The sequence below is a fragment of the Podarcis vaucheri genome, assembly GCF_965113315.1.
Source record: "Podarcis vaucheri genome assembly, chromosome: 3".
In the NCBI taxonomy this organism is placed as follows: Eukaryota; Metazoa; Chordata; class Lepidosauria; order Squamata; family Lacertidae; genus Podarcis; species Podarcis vaucheri.
The window spans coordinates 5767834-5793190 of NC_138761.1; the positions used below are offsets into that span (position 1 = coordinate 5767834).

Below are 25357 nucleotides of genomic sequence, written 5' to 3' on the forward strand. Positions count from 1 at the left end.
TAAGAATGGGGTGTTAAAAAAACGGAAAGACGACAAGTTCCCAACGAAAGAAGAATGGCATGTTAAACTTATGGAATATGCAGAAATGGTGAAACTCAGGGGAAGACTTAAGAGATAAATGACAATAGAGACGACTGGGAACCGTTTGTGCTGTATCTACAGAAATACTGTAAAGAATGGACTCATTGGCAGGATTTGAGTAAACACAATTAAGAAAACAAATGTAAAGATTAAGAAACAACAATTTGGAAATTAATTAAGTGTAAGACATAATTGGAAAGGAAATATGGTATTAAAAAATGGTAAGAATATACAGTAAGAGCATTTAATTAAAAGATTAATGAAATAGGGGAAAACAAATTAAGCAGAAGTAGTAAACATTTAATGAACTGGAAGGGGAAGTTGAGGGAAGTCATAGGGTGAGGGGGATATTTAGATTCTTTTATTATTTCTCTTTTATATGATAAATGCGTGGAATGTTAAACTGTAAAATATGTATTTTTTTAAATAAAAAGAATGGGGTGTTAAAGGAGATGGCCAAGATAAGACTTTTGGAAAAAATGATGCCATCAGGAGCCTGGAAAAACCCTGAAGACGGAAAAGGATTCCAGCGGAGATTATAGGAGGAAGCTGTGTCAACAAGCGAAGGGCTTGGCTTCTGAGAGATGAGGAAACCACGTACTAGGCTTTTGAAATTGGGAAGAACTGGCAACTCTGGGAACTTTGGTTGGTCACCCTTTGGGAAGGGCGGGGAAGGGAGACTGGAGAAAGGCAATTCGTTTACTTATTTATTTAGGCAAACAAGGGGGACGACATCAATGGGAATTAACGCAACATCTCTTAACTGCTGCTAGCGTTATTATTTGGGGACTGATAACACCATCCTCGAGAGACTGGATAACTAAAATCAGGGACGTCGTATGCGTGGTTAAACTTAGGAAAGGAAACAAGAATAATGCATTGATTAAGAAACGGAGTATTTTTTTAAAAAATGTACTGGAGTAGTAAGGTACAGGATAACGTAAACCCATTTGTTATTTGGAAACTTGTGATGTTAATTTATCTTCAATCTCTGTATGCAAATTTGTTCCTCTATGTTTAGCTCTAGATACCCCTTTCCACTTTTATTTCATGTTATAACGATGCGCAAAAGAAGATCCACAATCATTTAGCAGCCTTGTTCTGTATATGTGCCAAAAGTTTTATTTCATCTTGAAAAAAGAAAGAGGCTTCAAGGAAGAACAACAAATAATCTGGTTCGTCATGAAAAAAAACAAGCAGATTTGTTAATTGGGAGCGGGGTGGGGGGGTGGGGTAGCCAGTAGAATTAATTAACTCTGCACAACCCGATCAATCCTGTCAGAGGGTGGAAGCAACAGGCATTTCCTGTTTTGCTGGAATCCCGAATCGGGAGAGAAGCAGGGATTATGAGAAAAACCCGGAGGCTTCCCCGCAGCCCGTTGCTCACCCAGGAATATGTTGGCAGAGCCCTCGTTTTTTGCAACCCGGTGTCAAAGGAAGTTCAGATGCAAAGCCTGGGGAGCTGGGAACTCGCCCAGGGGCTGGGGGTAAGCTTTCAGTTCGCCCTTGTGGCAGAACAGTTGTGTGGCAGCAACTAGATTACGGACAGGAGCCCTGAATTCCTTATAGCTCTGGTCTCCAGGTTGGGACCTCCTAATCGGGGTCACCAACACGGCACCCACGGGCACCTCCTGTGCCCGTACAGTAACATTGCATCTCACATCTAGATCAAGGGATAGCATCTAGATCAAGGGAAGTAATAGTGCCACTGTATTCTGCTCTGGTCAGACCTCACCTGGAGTACTGTGTCCAGTTCTGGGCACCACAGTTCAAGAAGGACACTGACAAACTGGAACGTGTCCAGAGGAGGGCAACCCAAATGGTCAAAGGCCTGGAAACGATGCCTTATGAGGAACGGCTAAGGGAGCTGGGCATGTTTAGCCTGGAGAAGAGGAGGTTAAGGGGTGATATGATAGCCATGTTCAAATATATAAAAGGATGTCACATAGAGGAAGGAGAAAGGTTGTTTTCTGCTGCTCCAGAGAAGCAGACACGGAGCAATGGATCCAAACTACAAGAAAGAAGATTCCACCTAAACATTAGGAAGAACTTCCTGACAGTAAGAGCTGTTTGACAGTGGAGTTTGCTGCCAAGGAGTGTGGTGGAGTCTCCTACTTTGGAGGTCTTTAAGCAGAGGCTTGACAACCATATGTCAGGAGTGCTCTGATGGTGTTTCCTGCTTGGCAGGGGGTTGGACTCGATGGCCCTTGTGCTCTCTTCCAACTCTAGGATTCTATGACATGCATTTAGCCTGCGTGATTTCAACCATACGCGCTTGGGAGGCTGGTGTCAAGGCTTCAGGGAATTACAATCCCTCCCCGTTGGCAGGCAAACAGATAACAAAAAAGAGTTCTTAAAAGGTAAAGTAAAGGTAAAGGGACTCCTGATCATTAGGTCCAGTCGTGGCCGACTCTGGGGTTGCGGCACTCATCTCGCTGTATTGCCAAGGGAGCCGGCGTACAGCTTCTGGGTCATGTGACCAGCAGGACTAAGCCGCTTCTGGTGAACCAGAGCAGCACACGGAAATGCCGTTTACCTTCCCGCCGGAGTGGTACCTATTTATCTACTTGCACTTTGACTTGCTTTGGAACTGCTAGGATGGCAGGAGCTGGGACCGAGCGACGGGAGCTCACCCCGTTGCGGGGATTCGAACCGCCGACCTTCTGATCGGCAAGTCCTAGGCTATGTGCTTTAACCCACAACACGTAATTTATTCAGTGAGAGAGACAAAGCAACACTGTCTCTATAAAATAATGGCGCTGCTCCAAGTAAAGCCCAACCCTGCTCCGTCTCTCTTATTCTACATCAGGGGTCAGCAACCTTTTTCAGCTGTGGGCCGGTCCACTGTCCCTCAGACATTGTGGGGGGCCGGACTATATTTTGAAAAATAATAATAATAAAAAAATAGAACAAATTCCTATGCCCCACAAATAACCCAGAGATGCATTTTAAATAAAAGGACACATTCTACTCATGTAAAAACACGCTGATTCCCGGACTGTCCGCGGGCTGGATTTAGAAGGCGATTGGGCCGGATCCGGCCCACGGACCTTAGGTTGCCTACCCTTGTTCTACATCATTCCTGCGCTGGCTGATCTGCGCTTTCTGCCGCTGAATTTTCTGTTCCATCACCCTCAGTGCCCGCCTAGTTCTGGGAGACGGGGGACTCAGGAATGCTCTCCGAAGACACTGAGTCTGCCAGCTCACTCTCCCCCAGGGCTTCTTCTTCCTGCTGCTCCCCAGGCACCCCCAATATTTCCTAGCTTTTACCCTTTCCAGCCTGTGAACTATGCAAACCAGCAGCCCTCCTCGGTCCAGTCCCTGGCATCTGGCTAGTTGAAATCACACAAGTTAAATCCCAAGCGAGGCAGGCAGTTGTGTATATCCCGGAACATATGTAAGATGCGGTTGTAATGTACCTCCACCAGCATCTCATCTGCTGGCTGGGATCAAAGGATGCTGAAGTCCAAAATGTTTTGGAGGGCACCAAGTTGGGAAAGGCTACCCTAAGGGACGCGGGTGGTGCTGCGGGTTAAGCCACAGAGCCTAGGACTCGCCGATCAGAAGGTCGGCGGTTCGAATCCCCACGATGGGGTGAGCTCCCATTGCTCGGTCCTTGCTCCTCCCCACCTAGCAGTTCAAACATATGTCAAAGTGTAAGTAGATCAATAGGTACCACTCTGGCGGGAAGGTAAACGGTGTTTCCGTGCGCTGCTCTGGTTCGCCAGAAGCGACTTAGTCATGCCGGCCACATGACCCGGAAGCTGTACGCTGGCTCCCTTGGCCAGTAAAGCGAGATGAGCGCCACAACCCCAGAGTCGGCCACGACTGGACCTAATGGTCAGGGGTCCCTTTACCTTTTACCCTAAACTCTGGGTGCAGTGGTCTTCCAGAGGCCCACCTCTCTTCAGAGCAGTGGTTGTCAAAAGGCGTGGCAGGACAGGCGGGAAGATTCAAGGACAATCAATGTAGTTCTTAACCTGAAACTGTTCTTAACCTGAAGCACCACTTTAGCTAATGGGGCGTCCTGCTGCTGCCACACCGCCAGAGCACGATTTCTGTTCTCATCCTGAAGCAAAGTTCTTAACCCGAGGTACTACTTCTGGGTTAGCTGAGTCTGTAACCTGAAGCGTCTGTAACCCGAGGTACCACTGTAATTTTGGGGGGATATACAACCAAAAGCAGTGCCCAAGCCTCTCTTCAAGAGCACTGCCTATTCTTCCATACTTTTCCATGACCTGTTGTTGCGCGCAGGGATTTTCAACTCTGACAAGCATGAAAGATCAGAAAGGAGAAAGGCTTCTTTGTGTTGATAAGGAAATGAGAGTTTGTTTGTCACAAATTAGACCTAACATAAATGAGATTACACGGTGAAAGCAAGCTCACACCTCTCACTGAGTTCATATACATACTTAAGGTACATATGTAGGAAGCTCATTTATATCTTAGGCCCGTGGCTCGCTGCTCCTGATGGCTAGGAAAAGAGGGCCTCCTGCGCATTCGCCACAAGCCATTTATTAGAGTTTACCGTGGTGTGAAAACTCTGTCATATTGCTGGTGTCCCTGGTAAACCACTGGGCATCGGAAATCCTTGCAGGTCTGGTGTTCACACCGTCCAGAGACCTGCCACAAGGTCTTTTGCCCTCTCCAAGCTCAACCACGTTTCGTGGCAGTGAATTGCGTCAAGCTGCTCATGCGTGTTGCTTGGAAGTCCCCTGGGACTGGGCTGTAGATCAGCGTTACGGGACAGACTTAAGCAGCTACAAGAACAACAAGCACCTCGAGCTGTTATAACATTCTGTTCTCAATTTGTAGTTTCTGTCCCAAAGGGGAGAGAGGAACACCCTAAGGCTTGCTCACCCCCCCCCCCTGGCAAAAAGGCCACTGCAGGCGTTTCTTGCCAAAACGAAGTTGCAGCTCCTGGCCCCGTGTTTGCGTGGAGGTGCGGCTGGGCCGGGAAGCCGGCAGGTCCCGACGAAATGCGCCGTAAATCTGAGCCAAGCCGGCTGCCCGTGATCAAGACGGAAGGGCATGTTGGGACAGGGAGTTCTCACGGGGCATTCTGCAAGGGCGATGCCATCCCTGGGCCAACTTTTGAACTTTTGTCCTGCAATCTGACAGCTTGTGCCCAGGTGCACCAGTCTTGGTGGGCAAGGAAGGGTATGCTGATTTTGCTCTCTGGGCCTGCTCTTTCCCCCCGCTTAATGGGTCTTATTTCAACCCCTAGAGCCTCAAGTTTAAAAAGGATCTGGTAGCAGGCGTGGCAAAGGTGACTACGGCGACTATGGGGTTGTGGCGCTCATCTCGCTTTCTGGCCGAGGGAGCCAGAAACAGACAGCTTTCCGGGTCGTGTGGCCAGCAGGACTAAACCGCTTCTGGCTCAGCGGAACACTGTGACGGAAACCAGAGCGCATAGAAACGCCATTTACCTTCCCGCCACAGCAGTAAACAACAATAACCTCAAAATCATAGAGTTGTCAACAGGCTCATCTCAGCTATCTGCCAATCTCCCATTCCCACCACCCTTCTGAGTAATACCCCTCCCCACCTTCTCACTATATAGAAGGATTTGGCAACTTCTGTTTCAGTGTATCTGAAGAAGTGTGCATGCACACGAAAGCTCATACCCAGAACTAACTTAGTTGGTCTTTAAGGTGCTACTGGAAGGAGTTTTTTTTACTCAAAATCATAGTATGTTATGCAGGAGAGGAGCTATGGCTTTGCTTTGCTTTTATATTTGCCTTACTATGTATTCTGTGTTCTCACTGTGTCTTTTTTTGTGTGTGAACTGCCCTGTGATCTTTGGATGAAGGGCAATATAAGAATTTACTAAATAATAATAACTTTGTTTTCCGTGGTGCATTTTTTAAAAAGGGGGGTATGCGGGGGCATAACATAAGGATGCACTGTGTGCAGAGGCTCAAGATTTTACTTGCTTTGTTTATTTTCTCCCTCTAAATCAGGGGTAGGCAACCTACGGCCTTCTCAGTCCGGCCAGTGGATGGCCCGGGAATCAGCGTGTTTTTATATGAGTAGAATGTGTCCTTTTATTTAAAATGCATCTCTATGTTATTTGTGGGGCCTGCCTGGTGTTTTTAAAGGAGTAGAATGTGTGCTTTTATTTAAAATGCATTTCTGGGTTATTTGTGGGGCATAGGAATTCGTTCATTTGCCCCCCAAAAAATATAGTCTGGCCGCACACAAGGTCTGAGGGACAGTGGACCGGCCCATGGCTGAAAAAGGTTGCTGACCCCTGCTCTAAATACTCAATATCCCATCCTTTGTCTTTAGACATCAGGGCTGCTTTCAACAACAGTATCTCCAGTCAATGGATTCCAAGTGGCAGGGTCAAGAAAGGCCTCCGAAAATGAGGCTATAGAAAGATGCCTGCCAGCCAGCAGAGGCGACACAAGCCTAGACGGACTACTGTCTTGACTTGGTAGGAAGAACCTTATGCCAAGCAGTCACGAAATTAAAAGATGCCTGCTTCTTGGGAGAAAAGCAATGACAAACCTAGACAGCTTCTTAAAAAGCAGAGACATCACCTTGCCGACAAAGGTCCGTATAGTTAAAGCTCTGGTTTTCCCAGTAGTGATGTATGGAAGTGAGAGCTGGACCATAAAGAAGGCTGATCGCTGAAGAATTGATGCTTTTGAATTCTGGTGCTGGAGGAGACTCTTGAGAGTCCCATGATAATAATAATAATAATAATAATAATAATAATAATAATAATTTATTATTTATATCTTACCCATCTGGCTGGGTTTCCCCAGCCACTCTGGGCGGCTTCCAAAAGAATATTAAAATACTGTGATACATCAAACATTAAAAGCTTCCCTAAACAGGGCTGCCTTCAGATGTCTTCTAAAAGTCTGGTAGTTGTTGTTCTCTTTGACATCTGGTGGGAGGGCGTTCCACAGGGAGGGCGCCACTACCGAGAAGGCCCTCTGCCTGGTTCCCTGTAACTTGGCTTCTCGCAGTGAGGGAACCGCCATGGACTGCAAGAAGATCAAACCTCTCCATTCTGAAGGAAATCAGCCCTGAGTGCTCGCTGGAAGGACAGATTGTGAAGCTGAGGCTCCAATACTTTGGCCACCTCCTGAGAAGAGAAGACTCCCTGGAAAAGACCCTGATGTTGGGAAAGATGGAGGGCACAAGGAGAAGGGGACGACAGAGAACGAGATGGTGGGACAGTGTTCTTGAAGCTACCAGCATGAGTTTGACCAAACTGCGGGAGGCAGTGGAAGACAGGAGTGCCTGGCGTGCTCTGGTCCAGGGGGGTCACAAAGAGGCGGACACGCCTAAATGACTAAACAACAACAACCTCATGCCAAGGAGCAGTAGTTTAGGGGCTTGTTGTCTTGTATTCAAATCCCGCTTGCGGGTTTACAGGCAACTGGTTGGCCATGGCGAGAACAGGTTGTTGGACCAGATGAGCCATTGGCCAAATCCAGAAGGTTCTACTTATGCTCAGCCCCTTTGTCCACGTATGGTTTTGTTTCGACCCATGCCGGCGCCAGATGGCAGGTGGGCAGCCCCAACCTGTTGCCAAAAAGTGGCCTGCGGAGGGTGGAAGAGAAAAGAATCCCATCTAGCTGTGCGATCCATTTCCATGCTGCCTCAAAAAGCCACAACTGCTGCTCGAATTTTACTAGCTAAGAAGTGGAAAACGGAAGAATTACCAACTGTAGAAGAATGGCAGATGAAGATGATGGATTTTTCAGAGCTAGCCGACCTGACCGGAAGAGTCCGCGACCAGAATGAGGAGGAGTATCAGGAAGAATGGTCAAAATTTAATGACTATTTAGATAAATGTGTTAAGTTAAATTAATTGGAAATAGCTTGCAAGTACTAGATCGGCCTAGGAATTTATATAAGTTAAGTGATGAACTAATATGTTTAATCTTGAATGGAAAAAATAGAATGATATTAAGTGATTAAGTTAAGTTTATAAGAACTCTGATTTGGGAAGCCGTTAAATGGATATGCATTGAAATCCAACCAAGGGGAAGCGAGGAAGTCACTTAACAATGTTAATAAGAGTAATTATAATAAGGTTATGATTTATGTTTGTTTGTTTATTTATAATTTTGTGAAAATCATTAATTTTTTTTAAAAAAACCAAAAAAAACCACTGCCATTCAGACAATGCTGAGCTAGGCAGGGCAATGGTCTGAATTGGTGCAAGGTGGTTTCTTTTAAATCGCAGCTAAGGGAGGAGAGCCAAGGGTCAAGAGGGAGACAGAAATACTGCAGAACCAGGAAAGGTGTCATTGCAGAGGCGAAATCCTGAACTGGGAGAGGAAGTCTCTTACGACCCTTCCTGTCCAGAAGAACCCGATTGGTTGGCCTGGGTGGGCGGGGCCCCTGGGGTGAAATTCTAAATCAGGAAGAAGGTAAGTCCCTGCAGATAATACAAGGCTGGCAACACAATGCACCCAACAGAGCAGAGCTTCAGCCCTGGGCATCTCAGCTAGCAGGACTGGCAGGTTTCTCCTTTGCAAACCTGGGACTCTCCTACAAGGCATAGTACAAAATGTTTGGGGCAGGCAGGTGGGCAAAGACTGGAGGAGACATTGGCGCACCAATGTCTCCGCCAAGCTAAGCAGTTGGCTCCTTACCTCTCTTGCCCTGACCTAGCCACTGTGATCCACGCGACGGTCACCTCCAGACTTGGTTATTGTAATTCACTCTACGTGGGGCTGCCCTTGAGACTGACTCAGAAACTTCAGTGGGTGCAGAATGCAGCGGTGAGACTCCTTACGGGGTCCTTGCCGCGGGATCACATTCACCCGGTGCTATACCAGCTGCACTGGCTCCCGGTGGAGTACAGGATCAGGTTTAAGGTGCTGGTTTTCACCTTTAAAGCCCTATACGGCCTAGGATCCTTGTACCTATGGCACCGCCTCTCCTGGTATGTCCCACGGAGGACCTTACAGTCTTCAAACAAAAACATCTTGGAGGTCCCAGGCCACAGGGAGGTTAGACTGGCCTCAACCAGGGCCAGGGCTTTTTCGGCCGTGGCCCCGATCTGGTGGAATGCTCTGTCACAAGAGACTAGGGCCCTGTGGGACTTGACATCTTTCTGCAGGGCCTGCAAGACAGAGCTGTTCCATCAGGCCTTTGGCCAAGGCACAGCCTGACCCCCTCCTTCTGTAATCCTCATAGTCCAATGGTTGCCATTAATTTGATGCTGAATTGATTTTAGAATGAACTGATTTCAGAATGTATTTTAATTGTATGCAGTAACAGCAGCTAGAATTTTGTTGGCCCAGAAGTGGAAACAGGAAGAAATGTCTACGAAAGAAGAATGGAGAATGAAATTGATGGAATACGCAGAAATGGACAAATTAACAGGGAGGATTAGGAACCGACAAGACCAGAGATTTACCAAGGATTGGAATAAATTAACAGAGTATATAAAAAATGTATGCGATGAACAGTTAACGCTTGTTGGTTTTCAAGAAGCTCTGTGAAAATGATTGGTAGAAATATTGTTTAAAAAAATATGATAAGGTTAAGAATGTTATAGTGCAATGTAAAATTGAGAAATGTGAGTAAAAGTGACAATACGGAGAATTGTCAGACATGCTGAGGGAAGTCTAAAAGGTGTAGTTGATGAGAAGTGGATGTTAAATTTTGGTGGAATGTATATGGAAAACTTAATTAAAAAATTATTAAATAAACCCAACAGAATGTATTTTAATTAATTGATTGTGATTTTATGTAAACTGTGTTACCTTTATTGTTGTTAGCCACTCTGAGCCCGGCTCCGGCTGGTGGGACATAAATTTATTATTATTATTAATTAAAGGGACCCGTGTGCCAGTGCTACGCAGGGCATCTTTCAGATGCTTGGCACCCGGGACGCCCTGCCCTGGCGAAAGGCTCCAGTCAACCTCTCCTGGGCACGTTCCTGACAGCCGTTTGAAACACCGCTGCCTCCAAACGACCTCGGTGGTCGAGTGTCCCTAAACGCTGGGTCACTGGTGCAAGACTCCTCCCAAGAAATCACACTCTTCTCTCCGGGTCTAACTTAAGTACAATCTGAGCTGAAGAACAAAGGCATACAAAGTCTCTCCTTGCCAGCCTTCTTAACTTTCCTTCCTGGGAAACGTCTTAAAAACAAGCTGCAGCAAGGCAGAAAGCAGTTTTGGATTTGTGCCGGTCAAAACTAAAATATACATGCAGAAAGTTTTGGACGGGCCCGGCTGTTATTATCAGAAAGTTTCACGGGATCAAAAAAGCGAAAACAAAACAAAAGCACCACCTTGTCTCACTGCTCCGCGGCCAGCTCTCTGCATCGCTTCCCAAAACAAGGAGCGACCTACTTTTGCCATTTTGGCCTCTGAAGTCGTGGGGTGGGTGGGTGGGTGGGAGAAGGAAAAAAAAAACCTCCCGCCTTGCAGACGTTCCGGGCCCCCCGTTTGAAGTCCCGGCTGTCAGGAGATGGTCAGTTTACGTCTCCCGTTCCGAGGACAGGAAAAGGTTGCTCTCTCAGTGAGCACATGTGCTCTGCCGAGATAAGGACAAAGACTTCTGTCCTGGGAGCCTTATCGGCTTTTCCGGCTACTCTCCCGGCGCAGACGCACCACACCAAGGCTGGCGAGGGAAGCTTTTCGCTTGCTCGAACGAGATTGCCGGCGGGGGGCTGGGGTGGGCGGAAGAGGCCAAGCCGGTCGAAAGTGAACGATTTCCCCACGCACCTCTAAAACCAGAAGGAGTGGACTTTGTGGTTTCTCAGCACGCTTGATCTGGAGGGGACGACTTTCCCCCAGAACCACAACAACACGCTCTGCTCCCGAGGCCTGGACTTCCTCTTGATATCCAGCAGTTTCCCTCTCTTGTTAAAAATCAGTTTTCTATTTCCCAGTGCAAACTGCAATACAACAGTCGTATTGCTTGGATAGAAACATAAACACAAACTACCACCTCCACCACAATGAACAGAATTTCAAGATTCAGATTTCATTTCCTTAAAAGACAATATCTTCTACAAGCAGGATCAAGAATTGTCCATTTAACATAATATTCAATCTACTCATTCAATCTCAATATTCAATATACAATTTTTTCCTTTACAGCGTTCATTGTTTTCTATAGCCTGGAATCAAAACAAATGTCTACATTAATCAGAACCACATCTTGTTTTTCTTAATTCACCTAACCCTATCTCCCCTTTGCAATAATAATAATTTTAATATTTATATCCCACCCATCTGTTGGAACTGATCTATCATTTGTTTACGGGTTCTTATAAATATCCAGCCTTCTTTCTCAAAAAGGGAGGAGCTCCCATGTGGACTGATGGTGAAAAAAATAACAAGATTATTAGGGAAAAGGTCAATTGGATAAATTATGGGGTGTGGACGACAATTGGACCCATCACTATGCTTTTATGACAGATCAGAGGGTTTTGATTTCACGTAGGTCCACGCAATCAGAGAACCGTAGAGCTGGGACCCCCAAAAGTCATCTAGATCAACCCTCTGCAATGCAGGTCCTTGGCATTCTCCACTTTGGGCTGCATCCAAAGATGAACTTGTAGAGGATGTTCTGCTGTGTGACCCCCCCCCCACGGCACAGGAGCTGGCAGAAGACGGACTGCGTTGTTGCTTAAGACCCTGCACAAGAGGCTGCATGATGCCTAAGAATAACAGAGTTGGAAGGGATCCCAAGGGTCATCTAGTCCAACCCCCTGCAATGCAATGCAGGAATCTCACCTAGAGCATTCCTGACAGATGGCCATCCAACCTCAGCTTAAAAACTTCCAAGGAAGGAGCGCAAGATGTAGGACACAATATACAATTTCAGGACTGGATAAAATTGTGGAAAGTAAATTTGAAATTTACAGATTGTATGTTATTGAAAGAGAATTATATGAAAATGATGTACAGATAGTACCGTATTTTTCGCTCTATAAGACGCACCAGACCGCAAGATGCACCTAGTTTTTGGAGGAGGAAAACAAGAAAAAAAATATTCTGAATCTCAGAAGCCAGAACAGCAAGAGGGATTGCTGCGCAGTGAAAGCAGCAATCCCTCTTGCTGTTCTGGCTTCTGGGATAGCTGCGCAGCCTGCATTCACTCCATAAGACACACACACATTTCCCCTTACTTTTTAGGAGGGAAAAAGTGAGTCTTATAGAGCAAAAAATACAGTATTTATCACCGGCTGAACTGGCAAAAATGTATAAAAATGAAAAGAAAGAGTGTTGGAGATGTGAAACAAGACGGCACATTTTATCATATGTGGTGGGATTGTAAAAAGGTAAAAGCCTACTGGGAAATGATATAAAATGAATTGAAGAAAATGTTGAAAATAACTTTTGTAAAAAACAACCCAGAAGCCTTTTTGCTAGGTATTTTAGGCCAAGACATACCAAAAGAAATGAGGAATTTATTTATGTATGCCACTACAGCAGCAAGAATGTTGATTGCACAAAATTGGAAGACTGGAGAAATACCAACGGAAGAACAATGGCAAGAGAAGTTGATGAACTATGCAGAACTGGCAAAAATGACAGATAGACTAAGAGAAAAAGACAACAGAGACTTTGAAAAAGAATGGGAAGCATTTATATTATATTTACAGAAACAAAGAAAATCAATAGACTTGATGGCAGGATTTAAATAAACATTCACATCATCAGTATTAGAAAATAGTGAAATATTACAGTGTATTTACTTTTATTTTTAGGTTTTTAGGCTTGATGATATGTTATTCATAACTTTTTCTGTTAAGAGATAGCAAAGTGGGTGAAAAGAGAAACAAATGGAAGCGGAAGTTTGGGGAAGCCCTGGAGGGGAAGGAGGGAGGAATATATAATAAATGTTAAGAAATTGAGATGTATGTAATGAATGAAATCAGCCCCGAGTGCTCACTGGAAGGACAGGTCGTGAAGCTGAGGCTCCAAGACTTTGGCCACCTCCTGAGAAGAGAAGACTCCCTGGAAAAGACCCTGATGTTGTGAAAGATAGAGGGCACAAGAAGAAGGGGATGACAGAGGACGAGATGGCTGGACAGTGTTCTCGAAGCTACCGGCATGAGTCTGACCAAACTGCGGGAGGCAGTGGAAGACAGGAGTGCCTGGTGTGCTCTGGTCCAGGGGGTCACGAAGAGTCGGACACGACTAAACAACTAGACAACAACATGGTTTTCCCAGTAGTGATGTAGGGAAGCAAAAGCTGGATCTTAAACGCTGATCCCCAAAGAATTGATGCTTTTGAATTCTGGTGCTGGAGGAGACTCTTGAGAGTCCCATGGACTGCAAGAAGATCAAACTGATCCATTCTTAAGGAAATCAGCCCTGAGTGCTCACCGGAAGGACAGATCCTGAAGCTGAGGCTCCAAGACTTTGGCCACCTCAGGAGAAGAGAAGACTCCCTGGAAAAGACCCTGACGTTGGGAAAGATGGAGGGCACAAGGAGAAGGGGACGACAGAGGACGAAATGGTGGGACAGTGTTCTCGAAGCTACCAGCATGAGTTTGACCAAACTGCGGGAGGCAGTGGAAGACAGGAGTGCCTGGCGTGCTCTGGTCCAGGGGGTCACGAAGAGTCAGACACGACTAAACAACAACAAATGAATGAAAAAGAAAAATGAATAAATCTTTTTTAAAAAACCAGCCTCCAAGGAAGAAGAACCCACAACCTCCCAAGGGGTTCCACTGTCAAACGGCTCTTACCTTCTAAAAGTTCTTCCTGATGCTGAATCGGAATTTCCTTTCTTGGAGATGATTATTATTATTTATTATCATTATTTATTAGATTGGCCTTACATCGGCCTTGAGCTGACCTAAGAATACCTTTAGATTTCAGTTCTCTTTCCGCATGCCTAGCTGTCTCAAACAGGGGTGGACCTTGGTAATATGGTGCCCTCTGCGAGGACAAAATCTGACGCCCCACTTCTCAGCCCTCTCAGTGCCTTTCCAAAGTTAGGAAAGCAAGGCGCCGGGCTTGGGAAAGGAGGTGTGAGGGCTTTGGCAGGGTCATGGAGCCTTCCCGTCTCCTTCCCAAAGCTGGGCAAGCACTAACTAGGCTTTAGGAAGGAGCTGGGAGGGCTCTAGGACCCTGCCAGAGCCCCCCACCTCCTTTCCGAAGAAAGAGCTTACCAGTTTTGGGGAGCAGGCCCCCTCTGCTTGGCACCCTGTGCGGGGAAACTGCCCTAAATTCACCTCTGGACCCTTGTACCCGGACCAAGATGGTGGCTCTGTAATGGGTGCACTTGCTGCTGTGGAACAGCAGAGACTTCTCTGCTGTGGCCTCTGGCTGAAGCCACAGAAAAGAACTCCCAAAGTATCTCCAGATACTTCTCAAACAGCCTTCAGGTGGCTTCCTGAAGGCTGTTTGAGACTTAAGGCGGATCTTCAAACATAATGTCAGCTTGATTTGCTAACATTTGGATTTGGTTTGGTGTATTGGGTTTGTTAGCTTTTTAATTGGATTTTGTTGTTGCGTTTCTATCGATCTGCAAGCTGCCTCGAGCGAAGGAGAGGCGGGATGGAAGGAAACTATATAGATAAGCGTGATTAGGAATACGTGTGTGGACAAGATGGAAGAGAATCAGCAGAAAGTTTTTAAAAAAACAAAAACAAATTACCAAGGCTTTTGGTTGGGGAGCAAGCAAAAAATTGAGGATGCACACTGAGAATTTTCAAATGATGAAGAGAGATCTAGAAAGCAGAGGGGAGGCATTTTGCGAAACATCAAAATTCCAGTCCTCGTGACTGACAGGATGAAAAATCTCCAGCATCTCTTTTGTCCTATACCACTTGATTTTCCCCCGTGCCAAGCAAGGTATGGGAATGAGTGTCAATTTAATTGATACGACTTGCCAACTGAAAGGCTCAATTTTTATTTTTACTGTACAGACTTGTACACAGAGTGATGCTCAAGAGCTGCGATCAGGGCTGTTTGAAGTCAATGCCAAGAGGAGTCCTCGTTAAGCAAGTCAGCAAAATTGCTTCGTTTGCATAAGCCTGCCTGCTTTGCATGCTTTACAAACCTTTTTAATGAAGATGATAGCGGATATGGAAGAATCACTGTATGGGAAAGCCGCGTTGGCCAACAGAAAGCGAAGGGGTTGGCTCGTGGTTCCTATCCGCCCTGCTTCTAAACATCTGAACGGTAAATGAGGTGAACAGGTCCTTAGACAGGGATCCCAATTTGAATAATGCAGCTTTGACATTTGACTATTAAAAATGTGCAATATTTGAAGCTGGTGTTGCAAATATATGTATCTTCTATGTCTTTTTTCCTACTAGATATTGGCATCCCATCTGGTCTGACGTTCCCCAAGATGGAGGAGCTGTCTTTCGCTGACCATTCTGAACTGCACTGACTGAGGCACCTCTGAACATCTGGCAAGATCGAGGATGTGATCCCTGATCTGGATGCGAAACCAGCCAGTTTCAATCACGCTCAATCTCTACTTGGAAGGATCTCCAATACCAAGGAAAGGAAACATTTGAGCATACCAGATTAGATGGACCAATGATCTGACTCAATATATAGGGAGATTCCTATGTTCCTCAAGACTGTTCCTTTCCTGCTCAGTCACAGAATATTTGTGGGCATTCTATGACATCGTAAGGGTCAGGACAGCTCACCAACAGACCTACACGAGCTGACTTATAAACAAACAAGCAGCACTTGACTGCCTTGCCTCGCCACTGGCTGCAATGCAGTGATGTCACAGAATGTCCACAAGCAACATAAAGCAGGCCGGGGAACAGTTTGGCCCTCCAGATGTTACCATCATACCTTGCCATTTAGGCTACATTGAGCAGGGCTGATGGGAATTGGGAGCCCAAGGATGAGCTGAAACTGTTCAAATTTCTCAAGGGCTGCCAGGTGGAAGACAAGGCAGGCTCGTTTTCTGCTGCCCCAGAGGGTAGGAACCAAACCAATTGACAAGTAAGGGGATTCTGACTAAAGTACTTGTCAATTGACAAGTAAGGGGATTCTGACTAAACATTAGGAAGAGCTTTCTGGTCTAAGAGCTATTCGACAGTGGAACGGTCTCCCTCGGAAGGTGGTGGATTCTTCTTCCTTGGAGGTTTCTAAGCAGAGGTTAGATGGCCACCTGACAGAGGGATTTTTTTTGTTGTAGTTTCTGCATTGCAGAGGATTGGACTAGATGACCCTCAAGGTCCCTTTCAACTTTACAGTTCTGGCTTTTTCTTCTTCTTTCTACACAGTCCACACAGGCGTTAAGGCAACCGGTTGTTTCTTGGAAACACATAGCCTCTGAACACAGCATTAAGAAAGAGAGAGACAAGAGAGGAAGATTCCTTCCTTTCCAGCGATTAAAGAGAAAGTATGCTGGGTCTGTGCAGCCAGCTCCCCGAAAGGAATCCGGTTTGTGTGTGTTTACATTGAGATATTGGGAGACCAGGACAGGAAAAGTTCGGAAAGCCAGCCAAGAAAAGAGGAGAGAAGCCGGCCAATTTGAGACATTCTCCAGACTCGGGAGCAAGCAGGAGAACTTGTCTTTGGAGAGCAGTAAAATAAACGCAGGGGGCAAAACTGCGCATTCATGGCTTTGCGCATGTTATTGCTGCCCCTTTGGGTGAATGAGCATGATGTTATTGCCATCAGCAAAGCCAAGGGACAGCAGTAACCCTCCACATTTCGTGGGGTTCTCTCTTAGCAGTTTAACAGCTGCGGGAGTCCCAGGCTAGGGGAAAAGAAAGGATATAAACAAACATGACAGTGATAACAATAGCTGGACTTTGCAACTCACTGCCACTGGAGGCAGTGAGGGCTACCAACTTGGATGGCTTTAAAAGAGGATGGAGTCATTCATAGAGAAGGCCATCCATGGCTCCTAGCCACAACGCCTCCTCAGCTGGAGGGAAAGGGAGAGCAGATCATGGGCTCAAATCCTGTTTGCGAGTTTCCCACAGCCATCCGACTGGCCACTGTGAGAGAAGGACCCAGACCCTGAGATCATCCTCTGAGGCCCTGCTTCCGTGTGCCTCCTCCAAAATATGTCGGGAGGGTGGCAACACGAGAACAGGGTCTTTTCTGGAGTGGCTCCCATTTGTGGAATGCTCTCCCCAGGGTGGTTTGTCGTTATATGTCTCTAGGCACCAGGCTAAAATGTTCCTCTTCAACCACACATTTGGCTGATTCACAGCCTTTTAAGTGGGGTGTGAGAGTGTGTTACTGTCCCCCCCCCTATTTATTTGTGCTTTTAGCCCGTATTTTTATCTTGGGAACCGCCCTAAGACCTTCAGAGGAAGGCCAGTATATACTTTTAATAAATAAATAAAAGTAGTCTGATCTAGCATTTGCTTGCTAAAACAGTCACTGTGCCAAGCAAGGCAGTGGCTTCAAACATCAAAGCCGTCCCTATTATCTCTCCCTAGTGAACTATGACAATATAAATCCAGGCTGACAAGCTAAGTAGGCTTAAAAAAAAGAAGAAATGCTTAATTTCTCCCGAAGGAACAGAAAAGCCCTATTTAGGCGTCCTTCTTTGTGCCAAGGCGGAGTGGGCAGTGGGGGTGAAGAAATGGAGAGGGTAACTCTCTGATGGCTGTCTGAGGCAGGGTGGGGAGGAGAAGAAATGGGGGTCTGCTTCCCCACCCCGGAAAAAAAAAGATTTAAGGCAAATCCCATGTTCCCAAATACTTAAAGGCAAGGGACAGAGGAATAGGCCCTCGCTTGAACGAAATGTTGTTTAGTCATTTAGTCGTGTCCGACATTTCGTGACCCCCTGGACCAGAGCACGCCAGGCACCCCTGTCCTCCACGGCCCCCCGGAGCTTGGTCAAACTCATGCTGGTAGCTTCGAGAACACTGTCCAACCATCTCATCCTCTGTTGTCCCCTTCTCCTTGTGCCCTCCATCTTTCCCAACATCAGAGTCTTTTCCAGGGAGTCTTCTCTTCTCCTGAGGCGGCCAAAGTCTTGGAGCCTCAGCTTCAGGATCTGTCCTTCCAGTGAGCACTCAGGGCTAGTTTCCTTCAGAATGGATAGGTTTGATCTTCTTGCAGTCCATGGGACTCTCCAGAGTCTCCTCCAGCACCATAATTCAAAAGCACCCATTCTTCGGCAATCAGCCTTCTTTATGGTCCAGCTCTCACTTCCATACATCACTGCTGGGAAAACCAGTACGAAATACAGGGCAGCAATTCAGGGAGGGAGCGCCCAAAATGTAGGCTTGGCTAAGCACAAAAATCATGGGGCACTAGAGCCGAACTGCCAGCCAGATCTCCTGGCGCACAAACGGCGACACTCTGCCCGGCGTTCCCTGTGTTTGTGCAAGCCCCTCGTTGGCACCCACGGCGTCCTCGCCCGAGAACAACAGGCTGTCAGGGAAGGGAGAGCTCTGGGGTGGCACGGTGGTTTAAGAGGGCGAGCTACCGAGGGTGCTGGGACAGCAGCCCGCTCCATCCGGCTGCAGAAGGGAAGCGAAGCAGGAAAACTCCGTCGGCTGGGAACTGAGAGCTCTGGGGCGCTGCGGTGGTTTAAGAGGGCAAGCTGCGGAGACGCAAAGCCCGCTGTTTGATTGTCACCTGGGATGCCAACTGGCAAAAATGGCTGTGGGGCAAAACAAAAAACGTGCACATGCTCTCCCAGCGCCCCCCCACCCCAGTGTGGGCAGCGGTAACATCAGGGTGCAGCAGAGGAAGAGAAGGGAAGCAGGACGACTCCACTGACTTCGTCCCAATCCCTTTCGTTTCCATATGGCGTCTTTTCGGATTGCGAGAATGAGGGCAGGGGATGTTGTCTTATCCACCTGTAAGCTGCTCTAGATTCACAGAATAGAGTTGGATCATCTGGTCCAACTCGCTTGCAATGCAGGAATAAGCAGCTGTCCCATCCGGGGATCAAACCTGCAACCTTGGCGTTATCAGCACCACGCTCTAACCAACTGAGCTCATAATGCCAGCCAGGTCTCGAGCTATTTAGTTCCCTTGGCCTGCTTGCTTTCCGGCAAAGTTCGGTTGCAAGTCGCTTTGGGTCTTTCTCAGCAGAAGGGTGGGACAAAAGCTCTTTAATTAACTTTTTTATAGATAAGTAAATATAAAAGCAAGTAGGTCAAGGGGACTAAATAGCTCGAGACCTGGCTGGCGTGCATGTACGTGTGTGAGTGAGAGAAACCGATAGACAGGCAGGTTTGGAGAGAGCAATGAGAGAGGCTGGCCTGCTTAACTAAGAACAGGTGACCGAGTTCACCTTTTTCCTCCTCCCTCCCAATACCTCTTTCCTTTTGTGCCTCGTGCTTTAGACTCTCCATTATTAATCATTGTAAGTAGCTGTGGGAACCTTTCTCCAGATGAATACAAAAAGGCTTAGAATAAAAACAGTGACGTATAACCAACAACTCAAGAACTCGCAGTACCACTTCAAAAGCTCCAACAAAGGACCTTTTCCACAAGCCACTCTTTGCATGCCCCTTCCTTCAGAGATTAGGTGGGCTGCATTCTTCTACAAAGAGCCCATGGAGGTGTACATGGGGTTATAGGGACGCGGGTGGTGCTGTGGTCTAAACCACTGAGCCTCTGGGGCCTGCTGATCAGAAGGTTGGCGGTTTGAATCCCTGTGACGGGGTGAGCTCCCGTTGCTCTGTCCCAGCTCCTGCCAACCTAGCAGTTCGAAAGCACACCAGTGTAAGTCGATAAATAGGTACCGCTGTGGCGGGAAGGTAAACCGTGTTTCCGTTCACGATGGTTTCCGTCAAGGTGTTCTATTGTGCCAGAAGTGGTTTAGTCATGCTGGCCACATGACCCGGAAAGCTGTCTGTGGACAAACGCCGGCTTCCTCAGCCTGAAAGCAAGATGAGTGCCACAACCGCATAGTCACCTTTGACTTGACTTAACCGTCCGGGGTCCTTTACCTTTACCTTAAAGGTAAAGGTAAAGGGATCCCTGACCATTAGATCCAGTCGTGGCTGACTCTGGGGTTGCGACGCTCATCTCACTTTACAGGCCGAGGGAGCTGGCGTACAGCTTCCGGGTCATGTGACCAGCAGGACTAAGCCGCTTCTGGCGTACCAGAGCAGCACATGGAAACGCTGTTTACCTTCCCACCGGAGCGGTACCTATTTATCTACTTGCACTTTGACGTGCTTTTGAACTGCTAGGTTGGCAGGAGCAGGGACCGAGCAATGGGAGCTCACCCCGTCCCAGGGATTCGAACCGCCAACCTTCTGATCGGCAAGTCCTAGGCTCTGTGGTTTAACCCACAGTGCCACCCGCGTCCCAGACCTTTTACCTTATATGGGGTTATTCCACAACCCTGTGAGGTAGAAACTCTTGGGAATAAACAACAACCACCCGGCCACCTTCCCAGCGCAGCAAGAATTCCAATCTCAGACCTCCCTGGACCAAACACTCTTATCTCCTATGCTGGGGATAGACATTATACTGGACCTCTACCTACTCATGAAGATAATTTATTAAGGCTTGTTGTTGTTGTAACGACCATTTATCGGAGACTGTCGTATGGTCAAAGTGCCAAGGCTCCTGGCAGACAGCGGGACATTTGAAAACACTGCCACTTTGAACAGTGAATTTAATCGGGGGGACGGGACGTCAAATTCGTTAAAACAATAGATAAGGATGCAGGGCAGACATGGCACCTTGGGAGAAATATCCGTGGCAATTAAATACAGTGAAGCGTTCCATTGGCTTTTTAAAAAAATGAAATTCCACGTTCTCTCCCCTCCAAGCCACCTCCGTTCCTTATAAAATAAAAACAAGGAAGGAGAGAGAGAAAATTGCTTTGCCGCCTGCAAGGGTTCGAGCAGGGGCAGCCCGAGCTGTAATGAATACATGCCAGGGAGTCAACAGCTCAAGTGATGCATTAAGTACAAACTGTCAAAACTGGAAGCAGCTATTTCACTTTCCAAGGGGGGGAACTGGCACTGCTCCTTCGCTCCCTCCTTGGCCTCAGCTTCCAGAGACAGAAAGGTCCGATTCAAAATTCCTTTACCTAAGGACCCAGGAAGAGCCTCTGGCTGGATCAGGCCAACGGACCATCTAGTCAGAGAATCAGAGTTGTAGAGTTGGAAGGGACCCCCTGCCCTGAGGGTCATCTAGTCCAACCCCCTGCCGTGAAAGGCCAACCAAACGCCTGTGGGAAGCCTGCAAGCAGAACATGAGCGCAAGAGTGGCTTCCAGCAGAGCATAGGTATCCTGGCTAGTAGCCCTCTCCTCCACAAATCTGTCTCATCCTCTTTTAGAGCCATCTAGAAAGCGGCCATCATTGGGTCCTGTGGCAGTGAGTTCCACGGTTTAACTATGTGCAAAGAAGCCATTTCTTTTCTCTGTCCCAAATCTTCCAACATTCAGGTCCACTGGATGTCAACGAGTTCTAGTGCTATGACACTGGGTCCCTCCTTGATGTCTTTCTGCTGGCAGGTGAATACTGTTTAGTTCCAATAGGCCTTTGGGGGACTGACTTTTTATTTTATTTTATTTTATTTTATTTTAAGGAAAAGGCTTTTGATAGTGCTGCGCTGCTTTTACTATCTGCATGTTAACAGGTTGGTTTCCTTGTACTGCTTTTATTGTGTTGGGAGTTTAATCATTTTTTTAAAAAATTCCCACCTTCTTGTCATTATTTATTGAATTTGTACACTGCCCTTCATCCGTAGATCTCAGGGCAGTTCGCAATGCAGAAATACAATATAAAACAACGAAGAATACAGTGGACGCTCGGGTTGCAAACGTGATCCGTGTGGGATGCATGTTCGGAAATCGCAGGGGTTGTGATTCGGTGCGTCTGCGCATGCCCAAAGCGCAATTTAGCACTCCTGCGCATGTGCAACTGCCAAAACCCGGAAGTAACCCGTTCCGGTACTTCTGTTTTCGGTGGTCCGTAACCCAAAAAAACGCAACCTGAAGTGTCTGTAACCTGAAGTATGACTGTACATAATAAAAATAAGAGTGAAAGGAAACCAATAATCCCTTTTTTGTACTTTTATCTGAGTTGTTCAAATCTGTGTTAAGCAGCCTTCAGTCCTGGTCCAGGAAAAAAAGCGGGATATAAATTAATATAGTAGAATCGTAGAGCTGGAAGGGACCCTGAGGATCATCTAGTCCAACCACTTGCAATGCAAGAATATGCAGCTGCCCCATACAAGGATTGAACCTGCAACTCTGGTGTTGTCAGCACCATGCTCTAACCAACTGAGGGATTGGGGCTTGGTAGTAGTAGTAGTAATGAAGGAACGCGGGTGGTGCTGTGTTCTAAACCACTGAGCCTAGGGATTGTTGATTGGAAGATCGGCGGTTCGAATCCCCGTGACGGGGTGAGCTCCCGTTGCTCAGTCCCTGCTCCTGCCAACCTAGCAGTTCGAAAGCACACCAGTGCAAGTAGATAAATAGGTACCGCTCTGGTGGGAAGGTAAATGGGGTTTCCGTGCGCTGCTTTGGTTCGCCAGAAGCGGCTTAGTCATGCTGGCCACATGACACGAACAAACTGTCTGTGGACAAACACCGGCTCTCTTGGCCAGTAAAGCGAGATGAGCGCCGCAACCCCAGTTGTCCGAGACTGGACCCAACGGTCAGGGGTACCTTTACCTTTACCAGTAGTAATAATAATACAGCCATACCTCTTGTTACGTTTGCTTCAGGTTGGGCGTTTTCAGGCTGCGTCCCGCGGCGACCTGGAAGTACCGGAAAGGGTTACTTCCAGGTTTTGCTGCTCGCGCACAAAATGACATCATGCGTATGTGCAGAAGCGGCATATTGTGACCCGTGCACGCAGGTTGCGTTCTGTTTATGTTGCGAACAGGCCTCTGGAACGGATCCCGTTCACAACAAGGTACCACTCTAATGAGGTTTAATTGACCATTAGTTGCTCCGCCCACTTTTGTCTCTCGCCCCGCCCACCACCGACACTTGCCCCCTGCCCTTCTGCCAGAGGAAATGGGGCTGGGCTGGGCAGAGTCCCCCACTCCTGTCTTGGCAAAATATCTCCTGTGGCTGCCCCCACATAGCCTTCTGCCCCATTCCCCCCATTTCTCACGTTCCAACGAAGCCGTAAAAAGCAATGGCAGCAAAAAACAGAAGTGGGAAAGGAAGAAGGGGGGAGTGCAAAAGCTAGAAGAGGAGAACAAGAAGAACAAGAAACAGTGCTGGGCAAGGGGGGGGGGCACGCGAGGAAGCCAGCTTTCCTCCAAAGCAGTGTTAAAAATGACTAAGTTTTCTTGATATATGAATTTACCGGGAAACCATTCATCAACGCGGCTGCTTACCTCCGCGGAGGAGTCCCTCAACCCGAAGAGTCGTGTCATTCCCCTTTTGACTGATTAATTAGCCAATCAGGGGACATTTTTCACTGTGAGCTATGATGGGTTATCCCAGCTAATGTTTGGTCTCTAATGGCGACACATTACAGCCAACGTAGCTCTTTTAGCCTAGAGAAGTGACCGAACGGGAAGGCAGGATGATAAATCAAAAAGAGCAAACTCTCTCTCTCACACACACATCCCTCCCCTCCCGCCTCGGTTTCGCATCGGGCCCTAACAAACCCCCCAAGGAATGAATGGCTGGAGGCGAGATTTTCCACCAAGGAAAAGGGTGGGGGAGAAAGAAGACAGGGAACAAAAACCGCACATTCTGAGAAGGCAGTTTTCTGCACAGCAATACATTTTACTCTCTCCTGATTAACCAAAAGGTTTTAAGAGATTGAATCAGGTCAGGATTTGGCTCACGTGAGAAGAGGCCTGCTGGATTGGGCCAGTGGTCCACGTAGTCCAGCATCCTGTTCTCACGAGCAGGATTCGAACACAGGAGCGGTCTCAGAAAGACTGCTGCCTCTTGACGTGTAGAGCATAGCAGCTGTCGAAATCTTCCACACATTTGCCCTTCTTTTCAAGACATCCAGGGACATTAACCCCAAGCGTGCATTCGGGGCTCAATTTCTTAACCCTTCACCATATATATTGGGGGGGGGGGTTTAGCGGGCCTTTTGATTCTATCCAGCTCCACGGAGCCCGCAGAAAAACAAAAACAAAATGAAGGCAGCTTTCTAGTCCTCATGGAATACAATCAATTGCTCCAAGCCCACAATGGCTGATGCACTGCCAAATGGGACGTCCCCCACGACCGTCAGCTGGGGTAGCTCAGTCGGTAGAGCATGGGACTCTTGTATAACCATAATAACAATACAGCGGTACCTTGGGTTACATACGCTTCAGGTTACAGACTCCGCTAACCCAGAAATAGTGCTTCAGGTTAAGAACTTTGCTTCAGGATGAGAACAGAAATCGTACTCCAGCGGTGCAGCAGCAGCAGGAAGCCCCATTAGCTAAAGTGGTGCTTCAGGTTAAGAACAGTTTCAGGTTAAGTACGGACCTCCAGAACGAATTAAGTACTTAACCTGAAGTACCACTGTAATTTATTATTTATATCCCTCCCACCTGCCTGAGTTTCCCCAGCCACTCTGGGCAGCTCCCAGTGTTAAAAACATGCCACGTTTAAGTTGATCAGGTCCAACGTGGTTTCTTTAAACTAAAACTTGAAGCAAGCTTGCAGTTTTAAACTACGCACACTTAAGAAAGGCGGTCTGTGGATGTTGTGGCCAATTTTAAACACAAACCCTTTAAACATTTCTAAAATGACAGAGACGCAAGGAACAGACTCACATACACTTAACAGACAACACACATAAGAGACAACATGTAACACGTAAACATATATATTTCCATCCTTTAGCTGGTTATTGTAAAGAGTTGGCTTGCTTCCTGTTTGTTTCACTAAGTGAAGTTAGTAGGAAGTTCCCACATGAAGTGGTTTCATGAGCCTCCTTGCCTCTTCAAACACCACCAGTTAATCAAACTGGCAGGGCTCACAACGCTTGGTTGACTTGAGTACAAATACAAGATGGGTGACACCTGGCTTGAGAGCAGTACAGGTGAAAAGGATCTAGGAGTCTTGGTGGACCACAAACTTGACATGAGCCAACAGTGTGACGTTGGCTAAAAAAGCCAATGCAATTCTGGGCTGCATCAATAGGAGTATAGCATCTAGATCAAGGGAAGTAATAGTGCCACTGTATTCTGCTCTGGTCAGACCTCACCTGGAGTACTGTGTCCAGTTCTGGGCACCACACTTCAAGAAGGACACTGACAAACTGGAACATGTCCAGAGGAAGGCAACCAAAATGGTCAAAGGCCTGGAAACGATGCCTTATGAGGAACGGCTAAGGGAGCTGGGCATGTTTAGCCTGGAGAAGAGGAGGTTAAGGGGTGATACGATAGCCATGTTCAAATATATAAAAGGATGTCACATAGAGGAGGGAGAAAGGTTGTTTT

At 47.1% G+C, this 25357-nt stretch overlaps 1 protein-coding gene and 1 long non-coding RNA gene across 2 annotated transcripts in view; both read right to left on the reverse strand.

Moving 5' to 3' along the window:
* PINX1 (PIN2 (TERF1) interacting telomerase inhibitor 1) overlaps positions 1–25357 on the reverse strand; it is a 58432-nt gene that overhangs the window by 10921 nt on the left and 22154 nt on the right. The window lies entirely within an intron of this gene.
* Positions 1168–17765, reverse strand: LOC309529811. Its single transcript, XR_014218481.1, has 2 exons — positions 16281–17765; positions 1168–1562 (listed from the first exon to the last, which is right to left on the reverse strand). It is a non-coding gene; the product is annotated as an uncharacterized lncRNA (long non-coding RNA).